Source organism: Balaenoptera borealis, assembly GCF_965194805.1.
Source record: "Balaenoptera borealis genome assembly, chromosome: 7".
NCBI classification, from domain to species: Eukaryota; Metazoa; Chordata; class Mammalia; order Artiodactyla; family Balaenopteridae; genus Balaenoptera; species Balaenoptera borealis.
The window spans coordinates 94,835,405-94,861,521 of record NC_138864.1 but is presented as its reverse complement, the minus strand read 5'-3'; the positions used below and the strand labels follow the sequence as shown (position 1 = coordinate 94,861,521).

The window sequence follows — 26,117 nt, the reverse complement described above, 5'->3', positions numbered from 1 at the left end:
TGTAACAATAAAATGTAAAAACACAAATCTCTCTCCATCTCATACAGCAATAAATATTTATTCACATCCAGGTCAGCTGAGGGACAACAGATCTGACCTGAATGGCTTTGCCCTTGACTGGATTGCCCACGTATCTCACTTCTTCTTGGGTGACCCATTATGTTCTCATGGCAACGGCAAAAAACACCAGAGCGCAAACCTAGTCACATATGTGTTTCTCACACCTCTGCTTCTATCACTTCTGCTAATATCCTTGAAAGAACAAGTCATGTAGCTGCATCCCAAATCTATGGCTAGGGACTTATGCTGTAGTAGGAGAAGCTTCAAAGTTCCACGTCAAGGGAATAGATATGGGAGAGATAAAGAACTGGGGACATTGCTCCAATCTACCACACTTTTACTGTTTTCAATTCTTTATCAATCCATTTATTAAAAATTTGCTGATCTAATGAACACCTGTCAGATTCAAGGTGACTCCCCCTTTTATTTGCCCATTATTTTGTAAGTAGCTTTCTTATATTGTGGGGGAAATGTCCATGATATGAGAGTGTATTAAAAAGATGAAAAAATCAGAGTAAGAATAATTCAGTTCTACCTTATTATTCAATGAAATATACACTCTCATATCACGTATAAATTAGTACTCAAATCCCCATTGGACAGATAAACTAGGTGCTGCCTGAGGCATGAGCCTCCATCTTGCTAGTCCTGGTGGGTAAAGAAGATTTGGATGGCAGCAGCTGCCACAGGAGCTTTATAGTGGTTGCCACGTTGAAGTTCTCATGCAGAAATTGCATTGGGACTGTGGCAGTAGCAAGTGCAATAAAGATAAATTTCTGGCATCTAGTTTTATTTTTTATTGTGGTAAGAACACTTAACATGAGATCTACCCTTTTAACAAACATTTAAGTGCACACTACAGCATTGTTAACTACTGGCGCTGCTGTAAAACAGTCTCTAGAAGTTATTCATCTGGTATAACTGAAGTTTTATACCCACTGAACAACTTCCCATTTCCCCTTTCCCCAGCCCCTGGTACCACCACTCTATTTCTATGAGTTTAACTATTTTAGTATAAGAGGAATCATGCAGTATTTGTCCTTCTGTGATGGGCTTATTTCACTTAGCATAATGTCCTTCAGGTATATCTATGTTGTCCTATATGGCAATGTTTCCTTCTTTTGTGGGTGAATATTATTCCATTGTACATATATGCTACACTTGCATTAGCCATTCATCTGTTAGTGGACATTTATGTTGTTTCCATATCTTGGCTATTATGAACAATGCTGCAATGAGCATGGGAGTGTGTATATCTCTTCCAGATCCTAATTTCAATTCTTTGGGATATGTACTCAGAAGTGGTATTGCTGGATCATATGGTAATTCTATTTTTAATTTTTTGAGGAACTGCCATACTATTTCCCATAGCAGCTGCACTGTTCTACATTCCCACCAAAAGTGTATATGGGTTCCAATTTCTCTACACCCTTGCCACTTGTTATCTTTTGTTGTTTTTTTGTTTCTTTATAACAGCTATCCTAACAGATGTAAGATGATAACTCATGTGGTTTGATTTGCATTTCCCTGATGATTAGTGATGTTGAACATCTTTTCTCTACCTGTTGGCCATCTGTATGTCTTCCTTGGAGAAATAGCTATTCAAGTCCTTTGCCCATTTTTTATAGGGTTATTTGGCTTTTTTGCTATTGAGTTGTAGGAATTCCTTATATATTTTGGATATTAATCCCTTATCAGATATATGGTTCAGTCTTTTCAAAAAATGGTGTTGAGAAAATTGGATAGCTATAAGTAAAAGAATGAAATTGGATCTTATCTTATACCATACACAAAAATCAACTCAAAATGGATTAAAGATTTAAACATAAGACTTTGAACTGTAAAATCCCTAAAAGAAGACACGGGGGGAAACTTCCTGGCATTGGGTTTGGCAATGATTTCTTGGATATAACACTAAAAGCTCAAGCTACAAAAGCAAAGTTAGACGAATGGAACTACATCAAACAAAAAGCTTCCACACAGCAAAGGAAATAATCCACAGAGTGAAAAGGCAACCTAAGGAATGGGAAAAATATTTGCAAACCATATATCTGGCATTCACCATTTGGCCTTAGTGGTAGTAACTTCCTCCTCAGGCCAGTTCTGCATTAGGAACTTGGACATGCTTTTCCCACCTCCTCAAAGTTTCCATGAGCCCTCAAGAATTCTTTGCTTGAACTAGCCAGAATGGATTCTGCAAACACCAGCTGCTACCCTGAGTAGCTACTTGATGCAGAGCAGTTAACTAGAATTTTTGGAGATATCAGTTAGGATTCTTTGGGTGCAAGCAATTGGAATCTGAATTTACTTGAAGGCTCTGGGGTAGCTGAGAGAATGATGAAATGTCAGCTAAAGAACTAGGCCTACAGAGGGAATAAATGAGGGAATTTCTGAGTGTTCAGAGAGCAAAAACTCAGGGCACCAACACTTGGATAAATTATCTCTAACCTTCTCTGTATTTACATCATTCTGCTGAAGATTCAGTTTTGGGATATAGAATCCAACTAGCTTAGCTTGGATCTCATGCCCATTCCTTGACTAGAGGGGAGAAGGAAGCCTTATTGATATTCCATCTAAGATGTCACCTACTGGGATAGTGGTCAGTCCTCACAAGGAAAAAGGGGTGCTGTATTGAAAGACAAGGGAATGACTGCCATGTGGCAAAAACAAAAGCAAAACAACAACAACCAAAAAACAAACAAACAAGCAAACAAAAAAATACCCCAAAGCAAAACAAAACTGGAAGTAGGAATAAGAAATCAAAACCACTACAGATCAAAAATGAATAAGACTTCCTATCTGTTCTTGGGAAGCTTTGATTTTAGTAGAAAAGATTTTACACTTAACCTTCATTTATTATTCAATAATAAAAGCACCAGTCATTGGATTTAGAGTCTACCCTAAATCAGTATGACCCCATCTAATTTACCTGATTATATCTGTAAAGACCCTATTTCCAAATAAGGTCACATTCTGAAGTTCTGGGTGTGCATGACTTTTGAGAGGACACTATTCAAGTCATTACAATAGCCTCAGACTTTAGAATGAGTTTGGACTTTCACCTCAGGTGAAATCATTTTCTCATGCAGATGCAATATAAATGTATTGTTTTTAGGTGATCTAAAATTATCTTGCAATAAGAAAATGCATGTGATAATTAATAAGAAAGTATGGGTATGACTGGCATATCTTAATTCAGATATGAGAAAAGTATCTACTTTAGATATCTTTTCTCAGACCCGATTCTTTGTTATGCCCACACTCAGGGGATATATAGCTGAAAACTTCTTTCTATGTGGGCTCTGTATGGTTAAATAAAGAATCTATTCTCTGTATTAGCTTGTTGGTGACATTACTTTTTGGACCACACAGAAATTAAGTAAAACTAGGGAGTGATTCTTCGTAGGCTTAGAAATTCTACCATGCTTAAACATATTAAGCTGTTTTCTGCTGATTTATGTAAAGTGTAATTAACAAATTAATACATATGAATAGAAAGCACCAAACAATAATGTTGTTTTGTTGTGTTTTTGAAAATTACTGAAAGTAATGGTAAAGCTAATCTGCTGTAAATTTCTTTTAATTAAATAGTGTTTGGAGTAAGTTTTTTCTCAATTTAATCTATCTCATATCATTCTTGCAAGTTTTTCATTTTTACGTACTCAGGAAGTATTCTAATATTGCTTCTATTTTCTTTTTTTTTTTTTTTTAACTTTGGGTTTATTTATTTATGGCTGTGTTGGGTCTTCGTTTCTGTGCGAGGGCTTTCTCTAGTTGTGGCAAGTGGGGGCCACTCTTCATCGCGGTGCACGGGCCTCTCATTATCGCAGCCTCTCTTGTTGCGGAGCACAGGCTCCAGACGCACAGGCTCAGTAATTGTGGCTCACGGGCCTAGTTGCTCTGCGGCATGTGGGATCCTCCCAGACCAGGGCTCAAACCCGTGTCCCCTGCATTGGCAGGCAGATTCTCAACCACTGCGCCACCAGGGAAGCCCCTCTATTTTCTATATAGCATCATATTTACCCATTATAGGGTAATTGGACTATGGAGTTAGAATAATGTTTTTGTAAGACCTGTTGCTTTAAAACTAAAGATATTTCCAAATGCTATATTGCTCCTTTAAAATGTTAAACATTCCCATTGTATTAACCAGTCAGATATGTTTAGGGTGGTAAAAACTCATCGTTATAAGGCAAATCCTAAAATACCACTAAACCTAGGCAGCATAACTTAGGATACTGTTTATATGAAGAAGTGATACTCTTATTAATTCATTATAATCTGTATTAATATATGTAAGACTAGAGCATAAATATGAATAATTAATCCATAGGTAATAAAATGCTTTCTTAACAACTATTATTCAAATGTATCAAAAGACAAATGTGACAAAACAAGTCTTATCACACATTGACATTTCACTTCCTGGGAGATCGTGAGAACTTGAGAACTCAGACCTCTCAGGTGGCACAACTTCTGAAATCTAATATTTAACAAATGCCATATATTTAGCCACAAGCGTACATTGTCCCTTTCTGTCTTATCCTGAGGCTCAGTCAGTTGTGGCCCTATTGGCAGGGTAGGGAGGTCTGAGAGATTAAATTGGACCTTCCCATGATTTACAATGACCATAAACAACTTTGGGTGGTCTCAGGCCCACTAAGACTTCCAGGCCTGTCCCAAAATTAATCTGGCCTCCGCAGGGACACGCCTCCTTCCGGGATGAGACCCAGGACCCGCGGAGCCTGCCTGGAACTGCTCTGAAGGAGAGCAGCCTCCTCCAGCTCCCTCCAGCCTGCATTTTTTCCATCACGCCCTGCTCCTTGAGCTGTGAACTGCATGGCTCGTGGTATTTTGTAGAACACTCCCTTCAGACCCTACACTGTCTTGTCAAATGCCAGAGAGATTTTTTTCCCCCCATACAGATAGCTACATCACCCTTCCTGGATAATAGCGGTTAGAGACTGAGATGGTAAGGTGACCAAGCAGAGAGTTAAATGGGGACTTGGAACATTAGTGAGCACATTTCTGATTAAATATATCTATCATGAAATGCCTTTGACTTTGACCCGCACCAATAAATCCTGGTTTCTTTATAGCAAATGAAATCCCTGCACAGGTTGCTGAGTTTGTCCTAACAGCTCTGTTTCTTCCTCCGACTACAGAAGGGAATACCTTGCTCTAGATATTAGTCAGAATATTCTTCACTAACTTGAGGGTTAACAGCAGGCACAGAAACAATGGAAAAAGTAGAAAGCTGTTTGTTTTCTTTCCCTATTTCTCCTTTACCATCTTAATATGAATTACAGAGATCCTTAGGCTCCTGTCCTGGAAGATTTACAATGCAAATCAAGGAACGGTATCTTCCCTTCCCTGTTTAAAGGAACAAACAAAAAACAGTTCTAAACTACTCTCTCAGTATTTTAATATACAAGTAATTACACATAAACAAATATTTTATCTATTATTTCTTGGATTACTGTCTATGCCCTTGATTTTCTTTCACATTTTATATCTCTTTCTCTGTCTCTTCCTCTCTTGCCTTCTATTCTGTATGATTCAGTCAACTTTTTCTTTTAACCTTTCCGCTGTTTTTGCAATCTGTGTTTTAAAGTTTCATCAACTCTCTTATTCTCTGATTGATCCTTTTTCTTAGCAGCCTGTTCTTGTTATATGGATACTACATTTTCTTCAATCTCTGTAAGATAATAATAATTATTATTTTTTTTAAAACACACTATATTTTCTTTCCTATGTTATTCATCTTCTAGTGTCTGTTATTTTGGCTTATTCATCTCTATCTTTCTTTTATGCTGCCAGTTGTCCTCAAGTGATTGCTAACGCATGGTTTTGCCTTCATGCACCTGATTGAAGGAATGAATGACCAGTCTATGTCATTGTCAATGGGTTTCTATATGTGACTCATGCTGTTCTCTGAAAGAGAGAAATAACTGCCAGTTCTGGGTCTGCGGGAAAGGTGTGGGGATGGGCAGACTTCACCTGAGGGTGCGTGGATGCCTTCTCAGCTAGCCGGTACTAATATGAGGAAGGCCCTGACCTAAGATGGCAACTCCTACACTAGCCTCCCTGGTAGACCACCTCATGTCTTCAGGAAGTAGTAGCCTCCAAAGGGGTTGGCTTCACCTCAGCAAACACAAGTTGCTCTGTTGAGGTAATGAAAGAAAATAGAGGCATAGTCTCCCTGCAGAGAGTCTCACTGATCTGTATTTTCCAGCAAAATGCCTCTTAACATGCAATCTTCACAGAACATTCATCTCTCTCAATACAACATTTTTTTGGCCAATATGTTATAGAAAAAAATATTTAAATCCCCCAAAGTCAATACATTTTAAACCAAATGATAGAAATGTCTTGAGATACGTTTGAATACAATTGGTAAAATCTTAGAATCATACATAGGTGTTTTTAAAAAGCTTTCAAGTGTCCAAGAGGATCTGTATCTATGGTGAAGTTCAGAGTACATGTTTCTGTACTAAAAGCAGCTATTTGTTAGTAACTATATCTTTCAGATATTAGAAAGTGCTGTTTTCAGCCTTCTACATTTTAAGAGTTTATTACTTATATGTAGTTAGTTTACTATGTTTTAGTTACATTTTAGGAAATTGGTGGGGAGTTTTGAGTTGACACATTATAATTATTCTCAGTTAAAGGAGAATATGCTCATGATTAATATTTTCACATGGAATGCCTCATTTTTCAGAAATGGATTCCAACGTTAATTGAAAGAGGCCTGTATTAGAATTTCTACTTGGAAATTTTTCTCATCCTTCTTAAGAATTTCTATTTTGTGTTTTATACCATAGTTGACACAGCAATATAGCATACCAATATGTAATTTAGAAAAATAAACAGTATATCTGTGAGCTGGATTGAGAAAATGTTTTTTTCTAAAAGTTGTGTGAGAGAAATGGGTGGTAGATTATTATACTGGAGGGTATCTTTCTTGATCCCAAGCTGGAGACCAACAGCACTATGGTAGAAGCAGGTTTAGAGATGAGTGTGGGCAATACGGGCTATTGTAGACATTCTGTACTTAGGGCTTCATTCCATCGTAATGGTTTCTGCCCCTTCTCCCAGTCCTGTTCTCCTTATCTGCCAACTTTGGCAAACTGTTGTGAAAAATTGCTTTTGCTTCCTCTGCCCCATATCGCTATGGTTCTCTCCATTCTGATTTATCCATCATTATAAACCTTCCTAGATACTCATTTTTTGTCAGCTATTTCCATCCCACTCCCCTACTTCAACCTGAATTTTAAGGTGCTTATGAATTTATTATTCTCTGGGCTTCCTTAATATCATCCAAGGTATTTGGGGGAGAGAGGAGAAGTAGTCACTTGTCTCTGTCCCCTCCCCAAGGCAGACACCCTTGACTCCAGAAAGTTCAACATGGAGACAGCCTGTTTCAGAGACCCTGAACCTGGGGTGCCAACAGGCGTGCATATCCAAAGGGCCAGAAAGACTCCTCCTCCCACTGCACTCCCTTTCTAATTTGGATGCACTATTACTATCAGAGCTATGTTCACCAAAACGTTCCTTTAAGTTGAGGCAAAATTTCTACTCTGAGGATAGACTGCTGAATATAAGTAGTAATTATATCTATTCAAATAATTTATTTTTTAAAGTCAGTCCACTGCCAAGAGCAGCACATTTGTGGTAATAGGGGTGATTTGTAAGTAAGTTCTATGCATGCCAAATTTAGGAGTACACTTCAACCTGAAGATTTCACCCCAGTACTTAGGGAATCATCACAAGGAACTAGAGAAAAAAAATCAAGGATGCCAAAATGGAGCAGGCAGATCTGAACTGGATACAGTGAAAAACAATCAGGAATCATGCCATTTTTGCCTCCCCACCAAGATCACGGGAGAAAGAGATGGTATCCATTTTCAAGTTAAAATCTATGGCTCAAAACTTCTTCCTGTAGTTGAATTCCTACCCCAGTGTTTATTTGTGTAGACACAACCTGAATGACCTATTTCATTTGAACAACTGCATAATCATACTACAAGAATAGAGCCTTGAGGGGTTAAAAGGTGCATGGAGAATGTGGGGAAGTTGCGGCTAAATTCAATGTAAGATGGGCAATTAAATCAAGCATGACTTGGTCAGCAGAACCGCATGGAGAGACAAGCGACTTATATAATAGAATTTCAAGGTGGGGAGAGCTAAGGACAAAAATCTCTCTTCTTGTGCCTGCATTCTCAATGATAATTTGACAAAGGTGCAAGCAAGGGTCCCAAAATTATGGAGGAGAAAATGTCTAACCTTTAGCCCAACGTCTAATTACAATAAGAGAATGGAATAAAATATTCCAGAATACAAAAAATACACATAGAGAATAAAAATCAGGGAAAATTATTCCAGTTCTGTACCAGATACTAATGAGACCACAGCAGAAATACCACCCAGTTGTTAGAACCTTGTTAAAGCAAAGGAAGCTAAAAGAAATGAGAGGAAAACTTTGAGCTTCAACATGATTCAAATAACAGGGGGATCTAGTCGTATAAAAAAGGTTAAAAATAAAGACTACCATTCCTTTTAATGGAGAGCATCTCATGAAGGTATGGTAGAACCTGTCAAAGCAGAAAATACAGACTGTGGGTTAATGGAACATGTTTTAAACCATGGTTCTGGATTCATCATGACCCTAGAACATCCCTTGGACACTGAAATAAGTCTCTCTACATGAGATAGAGAAGCAGATTACATAGAGCAGTGAAAGTTGAAAGCAAGATATCCAAATGAGTGCTGGGGACTGACTTTAGTTGCCAGGACAAAGCCAACAGTTATACAACACTGTTCCTGTACGTTTTGGACACACAATATGAACATATTCTAAAAAAAAAACATTGTTGGCCACCATTGAAAGTCCATGTTTGCTAATTAACAGGAAAATAAGTCCTAAAGGGTGATTTAGAGAAGTTTTGCACATGCTTTGTAGCATGTCAGTTCAGCCACGTGGGACCTGATGAACCCCAGATGTGATCAGGCACAGGGTAAGCACCTGGCAGGGGCCCAGAGTGAGCCGAGTAATGGGAGAGGGTCAGGGTATCATGGGTGGACTGTACTGGGACTGGTGAGTTAGGCTGTTCTACAAAACAAAGCAATCAACAGGTGTGTTACGTAAATGAGGGAATCCTTTCACAGTATACACATGTATTAAATCATCATGGGGTACACTTTAAATATCTTACCATTTTACTTGCCAATTATGTCTCAAAGCTGGGGAAAAGCCCTACAAAGTAATCACTGACTGTTTAGTCCATCAGGACTCAAGATATGCTGAAATGCTTTCTTTAGGTGTATGAACTGCAGGACCCCATGTTGTCCAATGCTGAGGCCACCTGAGCTTTGAGAACAGCCTGGACAGTGGCCATTCTCTTCCTGTCCTGAAGAAGAATTGTTCCCCAACAAGAGGACCTTCGACTCACTGCTGGGCCTTGAGCAGATTCATTCAGTTCAGCAGGTCCAACTTGAACCTGCTTCTGAGTTCAGCCACCCTTGACCACGTCACCTACTACTGTGTTCATAAGCCCACTTTCTTCTAACGTAGAGCCTCAGGAGAGAGCAGCAGAGCTGTACACACAAAGCACTGCTTCTATTTACTGTGTCAAAAACCTAAGAAAGCAACTGTACCAATGCTACTCAGTAGGTAGAGGTCACGGGGTCTATAAATACACCATCCCTTAGGTGTAGAAATTCTGCTAGCGATGCAACAGTTGCTGGGACATTTCCAAGAGCAGCTTGACCGGAAGTGAGCTCCCTGTGAGATGGTGGACGAGCTAAGGGACACATCAGCCACGTTTAGTCGAACACCCATTGAATCTATTAAAAAAACAGCTGCACTGCTTGGTCTGAATGTACCTGAAACCCATGGTCTATTTCACATTAGCACGAATCTGTAAGAAGAGCTGTTATCTACCTGTCTTAATTGAAACCTCAAAGCATTTTAGGCTGAAATTTGATTTAAAAAAAAAAAAAAGAAAGTATTTACTCAGGCAGTGCTGAGCCAAGAGTCACATCCCTTCACCTCGTCTACTTAGGAAGGGAACTGAAGTTAATGCTTTCAGAACAGGAATAGCGTCAATTCAAGTATCGCATCTCATACATTGATCCTTCAGAGCTTTGAACAAAGAGCAGAATATTAGTCCCCTCATTGCCCAAGGAGGATGTTAACCTGCACCCCTGCACGAGTGAGGACACCACGAAAGTCACCTTCCCCCGCTGGATGGGCCAGCTGCCAACTGTGACCGGGAACTTGGTTAGAGAGTAAAAGGTTCTTTGTCAGGAATGTGGAAATTGTGACATTAGGGACTAGCCTGAGCTAGAGGATAAAACTTCAATGAAATTTGCAAGTTCATTTTGGTTTATATACCTGTCGGAGCTGAGACATTAAATGCAGACGGCTTTTAATCTAGGTATTTTAAACACTACTTGATACCATGGGCTAGTGTCACTCAACAGAGAGTACTTCAAGGACAGAGCTATCTCTGAACCAGAATAAGACCCCAGGAAGGCAGATTCAGCCCAGAGCATTGGGGACGGGGTGATTTCCTTTTGTTTCAACATTCACGTTTGACAGAACTGGCTTTTCTCTTCGCCCCTGCTGGAGAGCTAATAACTTCCTTCAGGCCCACCTTACCCCAGGCCTCCTCACAGGCCCGTGCAGCTGACTTGATATGCAGATAGACCGCGTGCTTTATTTACATTTATTTTTGTCAGTCACGCGCGATCAAGATAGAGAGACATCCTAAGTAATCAAACACAGGAACGGGTCAGGTAGGTGAGCTTGACAAAAAACAACATGGAAGAAATAACCACAGAGCATAGGCTGCAATTCAGTTTTAGAGCAAGTCACGGGCAACACAAAAAGAAGATTACAACCGATCCCTCTCCCGTCTCAGACAGTGCCATTTGTTCCTGAGATTTCTAAAGATGCGTTCAATTCTTGCACACATCTGAGAGTTCTACAACTGTGGCTAACATTGAAAATAAATAATCCAAATCAGCTTGGCCATATTAACTGTGAAATCCACTTTACTAGTGAGATAGAATTTACTTCAAGCCATATAGGTCAATAGCCTTGGAGAGGGAATTCCAAAGATGAAGGCCCTTCATAGAAAATGCTCAGCCTTCAGACCTGTGTAGTTCTAAATCAGAGGGCTTAGCACCTCCAAGCTCTCCAGCTGCTGTGAGGGCAAACCCAGGAAAGAGGTGGTCATTGGATATAACCTAAATCCCCTCTCTGCTGCCTCTCCTCAACCCCTGAAACAGGATGCTGTTGAGGTCTGCTACCTTGATTCCCCCTGAAAGCAAAGAGGCAACTCATGAGGTATGGAAGCCTGGAGGGAACAAAGGCAAGTGTGAACGTGTGTGAGCTCATACTTTGGCATGATGAAAAGTAGGTACTCTTCAAAAGGTCTGCTCTGTGGCAGAGGGGCTCGTTACTGAGAGCAGAGCTGCACTGCCCACACAAAGGCAAGAGGGGAGGGAAGGGGCTCAGTGAAGTTAGAATACAGACAATATGGAACCAGAGATCACTGAATCTTAAAAATCTGTTGGCTACTAGCAGAGCCATTTAAAGATAATGGTAAGAGCAAAGAATGGACTTGGCTGGAAACTGTTTTCCTGTTTACTGTCTGCAGGCAGCTTCTGGAAATTTTAGTGGAAAACATTTTTTTTAATGTTTATCAGTCAAAATGAAAATGAGGCTGTGGTAGGCAAAATAACGCCCCGCCCCCCGCCAAGATGTCTACATCCTAATTCCAGGAACCTGTGAATTTCTTAGGTTCCATGGCAAAGGAGAATTAAGGATGTAGATGGAATTAAGGTTGATAACTAGCTGCACCTAAAATACAGATAATTCTGGATTATCCTAATGGATATATCATCCAGTATAATCACAAGGATCCTTATAAGTGGAAGAGGGAGGCAGAAGAGGTCAGAGTGATGTGAGAAGGTCTTGACCCACTGTTGCTGGCTTTGAAGACAGAGGGAGAAGGCCACAAGCCAAGGACTGTGGGAGGTTTCTAGAAGTTGGTATAGGTAAGAAAACAGATTTCCCCCTAGTGCCTCCAGAAGAGAACACAGCCCTGTAGACACCCTGATTTTACTTCACTGAGACCCGTGATGAGCATATGGAAGACAATTTTATATTGTTTTAAGCTACTGAGTTCACGGTAATTGATTAGAACAGCAACAGGAAACTAATACAGAAACCAACAGTCAGCTTGACAGGTAAAGGTATAGTTTTTACATTATACTTTGTCTGGGGTGATGATGGCCAGGAAATCAACAAACCCTCTGAGGAAAAAAATGGCATTTGTTGTCTAAGTGGAAGGCAATGCTACTCTTTCTTCTTGGTTGGCTAGCTAGCATCCTGGTCTCATCTCCTGCATTTTCTGTGGTAGCCTGCTGGGAATGAGGACAACATTTGGCACTTATTATCCCAGGAGAACTAATTTCCAACACATAGTTGATCCAAGCACTACTAGGTTGACCTAAAGGATGACATATTAAGCAATCAGCTGTATAGCTGAATTCTCTTTGACCAAAAAATGGGACAGTCACCTTCACCTGTCATCTTGGGTCTTCTAAATACCTGAAGCCCAGCTGTTGCAAAATATTTCTCTGCAATTCCAGGGGAAAAAAAGAAAAAAAAAAAAGATGATCTTGCTTTACTTTGATATTCAGGATGAGATTAAGGAACGTATAATGGCTGTGCCACCTTTAAGGCCATTCCAAAAAAAAAAAAAAAAAATCAGTGTTATGGTTAGAAAGAATTTCAAGACATGGAAAGCTGGGTTTCCAGATCACCAACACATTCACCAATTTTCAATGAGAATTGAAAACTAAATTAACATCAGTTGAGGAGGTGAGAATGGAGACCAAATATACAACATGACCCTGCTTTTCTTTTAAATTGAACAACTCTTCATGTGATATGTAAACTAAAAAATTTAGGATTTGATCCATCTCTGTGACATCTTACATTTTTAAATGATGCACTGTTGACAGTGCCTGGTACAAAGCTACTCATTAACGGCTAGCAGCCTTTGACAGAACGACTCTACTTGAGTTATTAGGAGAGGCTGGAGGGAGGCCTTCCTGGCCTCAGGTGGGATTTGTTGAAGACATTAGCTCTTTTATTTGCACCCAAATGGTTCTTACTACTGGTGGCCCCATTATATTTTTCAACAAGTGGCTAATGAGAATGAACTCATGCCAGCTGAACTTAAGGATTGAGGAGGAGCAACTGGGCGAGCCCTGGGGCGTGGTCTCCTGAATGAGCAAGCACATTTTCAACATAATTGGCTGCCTAATTGCGTGTGGCAAACTTGGCTGATGTATCTGGATGTGTAAGCAATTATGCTTCCGCTAAAAGCCTCCGTTGGTAATGCTTTTGTTCTCCATTTCTTACAACTGAACTAACCGAGGCAAGAAATTGGTGTGGAGATGGTTTTCAATATATTTTGTTTTGCTTTTTAACTTTTCTTCTCAAAACATTTTTCAATTAAGCTAGCCAACTGATCCAAGGTTTATTGTACCTCCAGACACCACATAAAATAGATAACAAGGAGAAAAGAAACACAGTGGATAATAAAAGAAGTTTTAGTAATAAAACATCCTTTGATAAAAAAGCCGAAGTGTTTGCATTAAACTACATCGTTTAAATGTGATTCACTGTACTGAGTACCTCTCAGTACTAGCCACAGAGTTAGTACTGAGTATTGATAACAAGTAAGACAAGGGGTCCCTGACTTCAAGACACATCACTTCAAGCAGGCCTTTGACAGATAGTGACTTAATGTCCGAGTAACCTGAAGTTGCAAGGGATGAGACTCGATCTCCAAAAGAACAATAACCATAAACCACAGGCTCCAAATATGTCCTATCACAGCCTCCACTAAGATTTCCACAGCCCAGCTAACACACCGTGTTGCTCATTTCAAAAGTAGTACCCAGTGATTCACTGGGGGCCAAAAAAACAAAAACGAAGTACTCGTGTTATTCCCTTAACTCATTTGAGAAATCAAGCAGACCACAAAGGAATACACAAACTTGAAAACAGCCATGTCTGTTACAGAAATATGGAATTTAGGTCTCTAAAAACACTTGTTCTTGCAATCACTTCCTGCAAATATTGCACATAATGTTTCTGTAATCCAGGTAACTTTAGCACTTCAGAATTTCAATGTCAATGAGAATTTATCATTCCCTCATTAAAATGTCTCCATGTGCAAAACCAAAGTCACACTTCACATGTAAGCAGTTGTGGAAAAATTGAAGGTCTACCTTTGAATCCCAGCTTTTTTGTTAATTCTGCAACATTAGTGATGGCACTGTACCGCTTTCCAGCTCTCAGTTTTCCCATATGATAAATGGGGAAATTTCAACATACTGCAGACTGTTTGAGCATCAAATAAGATGACATATGAGAATTTGCCTAGGATAGTGCCTGGGCAGAGACTCTTTTAAGACCTGCACCCGAGAGAGGACCCTTCACACATCTAGCTTTGAAAACCAACGGGTCTGGCATCCCTAGACCCATAGTGACCTGAGACAGCTCTTGAAGAGCTCACGCCCGCTTGCAGACTCACCTGCTCCAGGGCCCAGCGCAGAAGTGGCTGAAGGAGAGGCGTCCAGACGGAAGGAGGGTCATTTGCTGGTCTTGCACCATCGGCCTGAGGGGCAGGCCTCTGGTTTGGCGGACATCCGGAGGCCCGCGGGGATGCGCTCCTGGAGGAGGTCGGTGGGGAGGAGGCAGGCGGTCCGGCGCCATCTTCAAGCGCTCCCTCTGCCTTGCTCCAGCAAGAGGAGACACGCTTTTCTTTTCTTTCTTTTAAATTCTAGCCTTTATTGAAAGGGTTGAAGTACGTACTGACAGTAAGATTTTCAAAATACATTTGTATACTCTGTCGAGGAGACTTCTAAGTAGCTTTCCGTGGCAGTGGAGGGTTCGTATTGAAGACGATTGTATTCTTAATTCCTCTGGTGTTCCGCATCTTCAAAATAAGATTCAGCCCTCTTGGGAACTGACTTGATGCAAAGCCAGCCGATGCCCAAGGAAGTTTTCCTTATTTGCCTCTCATACCAGACCTTGTATCCCTGCGAGCGTGAGAAGTCTGATGGGGCAGGGAGGCAGGCAGGGCTCTGGAGAGAAGAGCTGATAAGCCCCACGGCAAAGGATTCTGGGACTCCTCCGCCTGCTGGTCTAGAAAGTGGATTAAGCACTGATTGCTCTCAGCTGTGTTCAGGAACCGGCTTTCTTTTCCTTTCCACAATCAGCTCCTCCATTAGGAATCTCTGTTTTAGATAATGTCTCCAATCTCCAGTGTGCTCTAATAGGATGTTCATGTTGAAGTCTTCATCAAGAGATTGGTAAAGAGATATTTGGGGGAGACAACTATTGCCTCTTTGGGGGCAGGGAGGTTGCTGCCTTCTCAACAGAAGCCTAGGAAGCGGGGCGGGGGGTGGGGGGGCTTCAGGAAGACCATGCCAAGAACTTTTAAATGTGTTCCCTGAAATTGGGAGACCAAAAGGTCTGGTGCCCGACTCACACTTGAGAAACGTAACGCTAACTGGACTCAAGCCTGACTCCCAGCCGGGAGAGCCAGGAGCTAGAGAAGGGGTAACTGCTTTGCTGGAGAAATTGGGGTGGACCTGCCAACCTGTGTTGCTGGGGAAATGGCTATGAGAATGTTCCCATAGGCAGAACTTGGGCTACAAAGGCAAGAAGCCAGAGTGGAGGTTGGGGTCCCGCCTGACCACACCAGTCAGAAGCTGGAAGGGTACAGCACCCAGGCTCGGTGGAAGGAACAGAAAGCAACCACTTAGACACACCTTTGCTTGTTTATTTTTGAAAGGAACTACAGAAGGGAGGTTCCTCCCAAAGGGTCTCCCTCCGCACAAAAAAGTCAACTTTAAACATCAGCTAGGTCCAGAACAAGCCCCGAAAGCAAATAAGAACTGGAGCCTCAACCCTTTCACCAAGCCCTCCCACCCCCACCACCAGCCACTCATCACCCTGCCCATTGTGACCCTGCTGACCAGACAATGCAGCTGTGAGTGAGGAGATGGGCAGGGAGACAAAGCAAAAGCGGGTAACCACGGTCCCCATAGCCTGACTCCAACCTGAAGCAAATCTGAGCTAGAGTTGGGTAGAGGGTGCCACCCAAAGTCAAGGTCAGAGTTGCGACTAAAACATGGCACTGTGTTCTAAATGTCCTATTAGGGCATTTTATGATGTCAAGTGACAGTACAAATGTTTATTACCCAAAGGTGAGCTGATACACCATGGGACCTGACCAAGTTCTAATCTGGCACAGCAGATTGCCCTGTTAAATAAACCTTAGAAAGGCAGTAAGAGACCAAAATGAATTACCTTTTGATTATATTCTTTGAGTTATCCTTGTTCAACAGTTAGTCATCCAAGTCAGAAATCTGGGAACCATCCCTAACTCCTTTCTTTTTCTCATCTTCCACATTCACGCTATCAAGCAAAAATATAGATTTTACTTGGAAAATATATTTTAGCTTATTCCCTCATCTTCATCTCAAACTCTGTCCTGGTTGAGGCCTTCATCAAATTCACCTGGACTATTGCATGTTGCCTCAACTGGCTCCTAGCCGCTGATCTCAGCCTATGTCCCCATTAAACATGCTTTGACTCTAGTGTCTGATACATAATAAATATTATTCTAATCAGTTACTGTTATTCATCCTTCAAGATTTGCCTCAACTGTCATCTGCAAGAAACCCAAACAATGCCCACTGATCTCTTCTATCAACCCACTCTGTGCATACCTCTACATTGGTTGTAATCTCAATTTATCTATCTGCGTCCCTCACAATGAACTCTAAATTCTTCAAGGCAAGGACTCTTCAGTTTTGTAACATTGGCTCCTAGCTTCTCTGTTATATAGTAGATGCTCAATGAAAGTTCCCTGGACTGAATTAAATCCTCCATGTTAAGAATAAAGTTAAAGAATAGAGTCATAAATTTATTTTTCAAATCACTTGTTCTGCATTTGCGGTTCCCAACATTTAATTATCTATGCAGGTAGACTAGAGCCATTTAGTAAAGCTTATGAGGGCACCTGGGGCACACTTTGCTATCGCCCGTTGTTGTGCATGCCGCATCATATAGGGCCTTTTACCATTGTCATGGTCTTTGGATAAATGTCATTGAGGTGTCACTGAGGTAGGGAAATTACTCCCTCCTTCCCCCCTCTGCCCTGATAAGGTGGTATATTATAACGAAAGTAAGTCTTAAATTCTGCCCCAAGTACAAACCTTTATTAAGCAAACAAACACAGCAATATTCTCTAACCAATTCCTGTCAAGTCAGGGAGGTCCCCACTCGCTTCCCTTTTAGGCACTCTGACAAGAGTCGGGCATTACAGATGTTAGAGGAATGAGAGGTTAACCGTCTATCTGGATCAGGTAAGAGAACCTTCTGGCAAGTAGTGGAACACAGAACCAAATGGACTTGGTGCCAACCTGAGATGCTGCACTGCTAGCCTGCCAGACCGTTATATCCTGTTCCTACAAGAGCAGAAGGGCCGGCACATTTTCCCCAACCAATCAGAAATCTTTAATTCTACTCATTCTACTAATAAAGTAAATTCTTCATGTCTATTTTGCTAATTAGCAAACCTTCTGGGTGGATTTAGATAAAGATGTTTCAAGTGTTTGCCAAAACCACCTCTGGAGAGTAGACTCCTGATTACCTTCTTTTCAATGTTAACTGGTCATCTTTGGAGTAGGGTAACTGAATAAGGAACTTAACATATTATCTGATACCAAGAATCCAGTATAAAATTAATTTACACACACACATTATAAGCCATATTATCTACACTAGAGAATTTTAGAATAAATTATAGATAATATAATTGAAATGTAGCAAGAAAAGTCTTAAAATATTAATTTTGGTCTGCAGCTTGTTGTTACACTTCTCTTTTCCTCTGCTCAACCAGAGGAACCCATACTGCCTGAGGTAGAATTAGAATTGCTTTGGCAGCAATTACAAAGAGAAAGAAAGAGTTAATGTTTTATGTTGGCTTCCCATCTGGACTCTTGAAAACTGAAAGGAAAAGCCGAGCTAAGCACAGTAGGTGTAGGTCATAGCAATAGATTGGAAAGATAATTATAGGCTGAAGTCAGTGGACCACCCCCCTCCATCACCTGGGGGAAGAATGAGGTGATGACACTGCATTTTCTTCATCTGAATTTCCATTTGTATTCTTTTTTCTTTATATTAAGGTTTTTTCTGAATCAATTGGTATATCTGGCACCCATCTGTCAGCTGACAGGCAACCCAAGAGTTGGATTTATTGAATGAGACCAAACCACAGAGAATTGAAAAGAAAAAGGAGACCAATGGAGGAGAAAGTGAATAACTTATCGATATTGAAAAGTCAAATCCTATGCAAAGAAGTTTCTGGTGAATATATTTAAAATGTGATCTATTTCTTCACCCCCCTAATAGCAATAGCAACAATGATACGACTAACACTTACGGAGCAATTCCTATGTGTCGGGCACTTGCGTGAAGTACTTACGATTATTTTATTCTCAGTAGGATGCAAGCTCATTAAGCGTGGGGCTCTCTGTAGGGCTCTGTCCACTGCTATGCTCTCCAGGGCCTAGAACAGGGTCTGGTTTGTCATCGACACCAAGTAAATATTTGTTGAGTGAATGAATGAATTGAGTTAATCAGTTTTCCCTGAGAAGACCTGTGAGGTGGGTATAATTACCACCCTCATCCTGCAGCTCAGGAACCTGAACCCTTGGACTACAAAGCCCTCCGGCTTCTGCAGATGGATTCAGAATCTACTCAGACCAGCCAGTGATGATTTCTTCCTCCTGCTTTCATTTTCTGCCCCACTTCTTTATTTAGTTCTTTCTCTCCCTACAGCACTTACAACGCAATGCACAGCCAGCGACTATGACCTACAGCTGTACAGCCAATTAGTGGTGAAGGAGCTTAGAAACCAATCCTTTGCGATTCCCAGTCCTCTAGTCTCCTCATTCCAAACCAGCTTCCCCCAATCAGAACAAATGACTCGTTATTTGTTGAAGTTAGATATTGGATTAGCTCTTGAAAGCTGCACACCTTTGCTTTTTTTTAAAAAAAATCTTTTCAAAAAATGATTACTTAGGTCATGATTACTAAATTCAGTCATCAGGTTTACCTTTTTTGACAGTGATTTAGATGACATAGAAGCTGAAAGGGACCTTCAAGGATGTTGGTGAAACACCCTGTTTTTCTAAACAGATGAGTAAACCATGACACAAATGGTGAAGTAATCTGTTCAAGGCAACCTACTGAGTCAGTGGAAGAATCACAGGTAGAAGCCAAGTCTTCAGAGACCCAGTCCAGTGCCTTGTACACCATGTGCTAGGCTGGCTTCCTCATCACAGGATCATATTTGATGTATTTGATTCAATTACATGCCAATTTTAGAATAGAACATGTTAAGTTGGATGAGACCAATGATTTTTTTCTACCCATTATGTTTTTTCAAAAAGTGGCAACAGGACAAATTATGTGGGCGTTTGCTACTTACCCCATAGGCCTGGAATGTCCTTGAAGTTCCCCTGTTACATTTATCTGTACTGCTATTTAGGATTTTGTGATTGTTTCTTGTAAGCTTGTACACAATTCCTAAGTCCTAGAGCAGGCTCTCATCCAACAGTTCTGTACCCTACTAGAAATTTAATCCCCAGAGAGGGATGAAGAAATTTATGAGGTCCTTATAACATCAACTCCTTTTGGGGAAGGGGAAGGGGAGGTGGGTGGAAAGAAGTTTAACTCCTGAATATAAATAACACATTTGGGCGATAACATTGAGAGTCACAATGAAATCAAACTTCTCATCTAGAATCTTTCAAGAGGACAAATCCTTGCTAACCTTTTACCTTGACCCTGCCCAGTTGACTTGAAGAACCCATGTCCCCGTGGAAGAATGGTAAGGAGGTAGAAAGTTCTACTCTGAGGGCCTACCAAGCACAGGGATCAATATTTACAGCTTTATGTCTAACCAAAATTCACCAACTGTAATATTCTCACCGATGACACTTTCCACTTAACCTGTTTTAGCACCAAAGGTCCCAGCTTGGAATTATTCCCAACTCCTAGATCCTATCCACCAATAACTCTCCCAGATTTTGGCCCACAGTGTGAATACTTCTCAGATCTCATTGCCAGTGAGGGACCAAACAAGGATTGGCAAATCAGTGGACCTCATGTCCTACTCCCTTTCCTATTCTCATGGCAGAAGTCACTAGTAGATGATGGCACATCTGCTGGTTGTGAAGATATGGCCTTCACTACTTCACTATGCTATCCATTGTCAGGTATTTATTGAAACTCTAATGTGTCAGGCAGTCCAGGTAGCCGCCCCATATCAGTGAGAGTTGGCAAATTACCTGAAACCGGTTCTCCATTTCAGGCCCAGATCCTATATTGGCCCCCAGTCCCCTTGGTGTTAAGGAGTAACGCACCCCAGCTGGTTAGCTTCCTTCAGTGTCCTCTCTTTCCAATGGGCTGGAATCCGAAGTCTCTTGCACCAAAACAGATGCTGTTACAGATCAGTCAGGAAAATTTCCAATTATTCAATACTGTCAGTGTTTCCCTAAAAGTCAAAAGGTGAGTGGGAGGTTTCTGTAGGCCTGTGGAAAAGTAGTGCTTATTGACATAAAATCCACCTTTTGAACTCAGTCACTGTGAGCACGAAAGCCTCCTAATGGGCTTCAATATCATTGCTTACCAGAGACCCGAATTACAGAAAAATGAATTCTCTTTTGTTCAAGCCATAATTTCTGAGTTTGCGGGCATGTAATATAAAAACTTTCTGCTCCTGATTTTGATTAGGTTCCTTGGAAATAAACCTGATACGTCATTTAACTTCTGCTAAGGTGACTGAAGCCTCTTTTTAGATGCCTGATCTCAACGTGACTATCTCTCAAATTTTATGTATAATATGTGCTCTTCAAATGACCTAATAATTTTTCCAAATGCTAGAAATAACAATTGTAGTTCCAGAACATCCCCCTTAGAAAATTAGGAGAGTCATAATTATCTGCCCAAGACAGCTCCTTCAGCAAAATGACAACTACTGACACATACATTATTCAATAACAACAGCTTTAAATTTATGCAGGGAAGAATATTAATGAAATATTTCCATTTTATGGTGGAAACTACTATAAGGTTATTTCTAAAATGAGGGGAAAATGAAAGGTGAAATAAATATTGCCTATAACAAACAGAACTGATTTTGCATCAGAGTGAGTGTTAAATCGACATTCAACAGTGGCAAATAAGGGGAACATCCATGAGAACCAGGTGTCAGGAACTGGAGACAACCGAGATATGGAATTATTTCATGAGGTTCACACGGCTTTTCATGGCTATCGGGAAACCAGTTTGATCTGTAAAATGATTTTAAAATGTATTTAATTCTTAGGAATTGTATTCCTTTTTATTAATTTTTGAGCTAATCTCTACTACCAAAGAGGTCAAAACTAAATAAATGCATGGCATAGGTAACAAGCTTTTGCTGTTATTCTAAGACTTTTAACATCTAGGTCTAATATCTCCAGATGAAATATTTCTATTGAGGTTCTGTTGATTTGGTTTCTTGTGGATTAGCTGTCCAGAACTCCCTTCTCTGATGAAGGGCACTGGGTAGAACACTTAAATGTTTATGCAGAGTTCAAGTCCAAGGACTCTCAGCTTGGTGCTCACCCAAACTTTCCTTAGAGTTGAATACTTAGCTCCCATTCCTTCTTCCCCGGGGAAATGGTTAGAATCTGACTTGCCACCTGTTTTTCTATTCTATTTAGATTCTAAGTTGCCACCTTTTTTGTTTTTCTTTTAATTTTTTAAAAGTTCACAATAATTTAGTAAACAGCGTTTTTACAAAGCAGATGAAACCTCCATTGACCCAACATAATATATGTGGGCAACACGGTGTTTTAGAGGGTGACATGAGTTTGAACACAGGTTTAAGTACAGAATGTTTGCCAAATCAGTTTTATTTGTTTCTTAAGTTGCTAGTTTTAATCTCTAAATTGCTCTCCCTATACTAAAGCATAGAGAGTTGCAGGACTGCGTTCACATCTTGTTATGTAGCCTTTAATGAGTTAACAAAATACACTGGATGGGGGCAAGTTGGTATTCATTTACTTTCAACTAATCGACAGTGAAAAATGAATCCCAAGGTTCAAAAAAATTAATCTCATGGTCACATTTCTTTTAAAAAATTTTTTTTATCCTATGGAAAGCTCTTTAGTCAAGGTACTCTTTCACTGGATGACAGAAAATATTAAATTATACATAAAGTAAAAATATACTCATCGTATTCATTTTCCTTTTACTTCTGATTACAACAGATTTAGGAATATTTATTGAAGTTCAAGAAAAAGGCAAACTTCCCTACTGCAGAGGCCCTAGCTTGCCTGTTTTGGCCACTTAGAAAGGTATGGGTCTGATCCCTAGAGGAGTAAGAAGGATTCCGTCAGAAAGCTACTTACGCTCTCCCTGTACATTCTCCTAGACCATGGTGGGATGCCATGGGTGTGAATGACACTGGAGGAGGCAAAAAAGAAAGGATAAAGTCAAAAAGTTAAAAAGAGTAAATTTATCACGTTTCCTCCCTTTTTTTTAAGATTCAGAATTTACGACGTCAAATTCTATTAGAATAAAAAACTTCAAACCACGAGACGATTATGTGAGGAAGCCAATTTGAACCTGAAGATAGTTTTTAATGGAATGCATTTGACAAGCAGCCCCCACTTTTATTGACTGAACTTGAGTATGGTTTGGTTTATGAATCCCCAATTCCTAAGAAAATGACTTAAACAAATCGTGGGACATGTGTACACAAATTTATGACTTGGCTCTGGCAGGGAAGATGGTCTCTCCGAACGAATAAAATCCTAGGGGTTATAAATGGGTCCAAAAGTATTAGATTTTTTATTTATACTTCAGAAAGGTAATCAAGTGAATGAAATGGTTTCATATACATTTTTACATCCAACAGCAGCGACACACTGTTCATACATTAATTCTATAGGAAAATGTACATCCTTTTCTTTCTTTTTTTTTTTTTTTTGGCTAAGTAAGATTCGCCAAGTGTTCATGGACAAAAAACCCTTTCATTGCAACCTGAACTAGTGAAATAACAAGGGTAAGCCATGTTCCTTTCAACAGCTTTATGGCATTAATAAAGCTATTGTCCGAATGCATGTTAATATTGGCATATGTAGGATGAAGTCTCACAAATTCCCCAAAACGTGAATGTCCAATTTGAAAACTTTACAAAATACTCTAATGGATTTTGTGACTGAATCTGCCCAGGGATGTTAAAGTCCAGGATGGTTTATTTTACGTGTACTTCTGTAGCTCTATTCCTAGCTGACTATTCTTCGATTCCCTAATCACAAAGAAATGCATTCTCATGAAGTTAAGCAGTTGTAGACACAGAATGCTGATGACATTTTCTCCATATCTGATTTATCTAAAGAAAACCCAGTTAGTGGTAATTCTACCAAATACTTGTAACATTCACATGAAATTTTAATTGATTTTCAAACAGTACAACTGTGCCATGAATCCAACCACATAGAATATAAGCCTTAAAACCCACTAGGTTTAAGCAATTGTGTCTTTGTAGACTAAAACTATGTAAAATAAAATCTGATAACTCCCTGGTGTTAGAGGTAGACAGTTTTCTTTCAAATCCTAGGTTTGGTCCTTTATTTTATTCAGCAGTGAAAGCCATGAATACAGAACGAATAACAGCTGTTACAATTTTCAACCATGACTTCTAACGTCAGAGAATTCAAAGTATGAACATAGTACACAGTAATGAAAAGTATCAAAAATTAGTTTACCTCAAAAAAGATAAATAAAACAGGTATATTCCACCAATACATAAACAGATGTTTGTGCTACAGTTAAAATTTGCTGTATACAAAAGATCATAGTCCCCATAATCAGCTTATGATAGAAGCAAGAATACATGAGCCATTTAATTGTCAGACATTATGCTTTATAAGGTATGCACAGAAGTTCAAGCAATAAATACATACATTAGTTCAAAGCCTTACAATAGCTACGCAAAGCAGATGCAGAAAAGCAATTTGCTATTACTAGCAAGCAATGATATAAGAGTAAAAATTCATGAAATGCATTAAAGCAACATTTTTCTTAGAAAAAGTCTGGTCATTTATGGGTCCACCAACATTTTTACATAATATGCACAATTATCAAAATACAGACCAAGCATTTCAGAAAACTCCAAAAAACCTAAAATCTATTTTCAAAGCAATTGCAGTTTTGGAGGTTTTTCTGGTATAATGTGCAAGCAGCTATTTTTTAAAATTGTATTCATATAAAACCCATGCAAAACTCTACAGGTATATGCATTCTGTGGCTGAGACTTCCTTTCAAAAGTTTGGTAACTGAGGTATGCATACTTTAGCATTGTAGTCTTAGGCCACCCTCCTGATGGTACAGCTCTCACGATTACTTTCAGTCCATCAAAGCCTTTGAACATGCACCTGAAAGACCCATTTTCCCTTCAGATAGTCCTTCCAGTAGGATCCTAGATGACTGAAAACCATCCTTCCCAATCCCAATCTTTCTTTTGATACCATATCGTAAACTGGTCCCATTCACTGATCATGACCCAAAGACAAACAGAATGAAAAGTAGCAGTTACTGTGACGTTCTCACATTTCATGCAATCTGCCATAATTGTTCTAAATGTTTTTCTTTTTTTTTCTTTTTTTTCTTTTTTTTTTTTTTTTTGCAGAGGTAGAAGCTTTCAGAAAGCCTTTTGGGTAAGTGGGAAAACCCTTTTGAAAGCCGTTATGTCGTTTTATTTGGTGTGATAGATGACTGGGTATCTCTCTAACTCTATTTGCTGACTTCAGCAAAGAATAAATGATGAGCTTAGTTTGCAAGAACCAGCTCCATTGCATGGAACTGGCACATACGTTAAGCTCTAGCAGCCACCTTCTGTCGAAACTGTTTGTAAAGCAATAACCATCATCAGGTTATGAGGTCCCTTGGTTGGGGGAAAAGTGTTATCCAGACTTGGCACAGCACATGAAAAGCAACACGTAAAGTTTCTAGGTTTTAAGCAAACACCTGACTATGCTATTTTCAACTACACCATAACGCGTTATCCTAGTTTTGGGGTTTGGAGTCGTCTCGAAAACCAGCATTCCAACAATTTGGCCTGTGCAAGTCTTTGAAAGGGAGTGTATTGTTAGTGTTAATATCCCGTATCGGCAGAGGCAGAATTATATGTAACTTTGGTTTGACTGAAAATAAATACCATGGACTACAATTGCTATAATCTTTGCTTTCAGTGTAAAAACTCAGCTAGATCACTTTAAAATCAATATGAAATTAATTTTTGGCTTTACTAGACCTTTTATGTTTGGTTCCTACTTTTTGTTTTTTTCATTATAACTTAAGACTATAAAAAATAGTACACAACAAAGATTCAGACCATACAAGACATCTTCTAACAACATGTATTCACCACCGAAAATAAGTGACTGGATGGGGAAAACAAAAACACAATGTCCTATATATATAACAATATGCAATCTGCATTTGCATCAAGTACGTAATCGTTTTGGTCAGTGATCCACATTTGTTGCTTTCTAGCATATCATAACTTCCACTGCAGATTTTGTCCTCACCTCTGTCTTTAATGAAAGCAAATCTTCATTGCATTTAGATGGACTTTTGGCCTCAGAAGATTACTCTGTGTCTAAATTAGGTTTTTACTTGTGGTTTTTGTCATATTTGATTCTTGCTTTAGGGCTAAATGAAAAGATCCCAGAGGTCATCAGAAAACAGCAGGTAGTTCATGGAAAAGGTTCCTTTGTACTAATTGAAGTTACAGAAGGCTGACCAAAGCATGTGGCTGCTTCTGTCCTTGAGCTCTTGGCCATGGTTAGAGTTGGCTTTGGTTTGCAGCTGTAGCCTTTGACTGTGTTTGCAG

The 26,117-nt window shown here is 39.8% G+C and overlaps 1 protein-coding gene across 12 annotated transcripts in view; it reads right to left on the bottom strand.

The window, feature by feature from the left end:
• Positions 1-16,780: 16,780 nt before the first annotated feature.
• FOXP2 (forkhead box P2) overlaps positions 16,781-26,117 on the bottom strand; it is a 540,259-nt gene continuing 530,922 nt past the window's right edge. For all 12 annotated transcript variants that reach the window (XM_082400044.1, XM_082400040.1, XM_082400041.1 and 9 more), the window contains one exon: positions 16,781-26,117. This exon is cut by the window's right edge and continues 937 nt beyond it. The gene's annotated coding sequence lies outside the window, so the exon portion shown is untranslated.